General features: G+C 35.3%; 1 non-coding gene across 1 annotated transcript; it reads right to left on the bottom strand.

Annotated features, from left to right (window-relative positions):
- Positions 1–321: 321 nt before the first annotated feature.
- Trnaa-agc (transfer RNA alanine (anticodon AGC)) lies at positions 322–394 on the bottom strand. The gene has a single exon. It is a non-coding gene; the product is annotated as a tRNA-Ala (tRNA).
- Between the last annotated feature and the right edge of the window lie 302 nt (positions 395–696).

Genomic DNA, 696 nt, shown 5'->3' with positions numbered 1-696 from the left:
TATGCAAATGGAACAGTGGAACTTCGGCATTCCTATAATTTTGGACGAGGCAACTTTCCGTTCCCGATGGTAAGTCACTTTTAATTAGTAATTATTACCCACCAATGCCTTTAAAATTAGTTGTATTCCGTACTGAAAAATCTCGAATTTAATTTCTGTTTGAACCCCGTGCTGTCAAAGTCCCGTCCTCCTATGACTAATATATAATTGTGAAAAAAATAAACTTAAAATGGTAATTGTCGAATTGTTAGAATTGTCGAATATCTAAAAAATCTTCCTGTGACGTTGGTGCAAGTGACTAGGACGAATAAAAGTATACTCTGGAGAATCCGGGCATCGATCCCGGTACCTCTCGCATGCTAAGCGAGCGCTCTACCATGTGAGCTAATTCCCCTACTATGTAAGTCATTGTGCAATACTTCAATACAAAGCCTTGAAATTCCCAAGACAACTGGGTAAATAAATAAATACATATACAAAAGGTCGTCAATATAGGTGTGAATAAGAACAGAGAAAGCAAAAACGTACATAGTTAAATGAATCATCCCGTGTGTGACGTTGATGTCACTGAAAAAATGGGAGTAAAGTTTGAAATACTCGGACATATGCTATGTTGTAAAAATTCCTTCTTAAAATAAAATAAGTTAACCGACTCTTTGAACGAAAAAAAACATTAATTTTAGAGAACATACAATT

The sequence above is a fragment of the Glandiceps talaboti genome, chromosome 8, assembly GCF_964340395.1.
Source record: "Glandiceps talaboti chromosome 8, keGlaTala1.1, whole genome shotgun sequence".
Lineage (NCBI taxonomy): Eukaryota > Metazoa > Hemichordata > Enteropneusta > Spengelidae > Glandiceps > Glandiceps talaboti.
The sequence above is the reverse complement of the archived record's forward strand: the minus strand, read 5'-3'. Positions and strand labels throughout refer to the sequence as shown.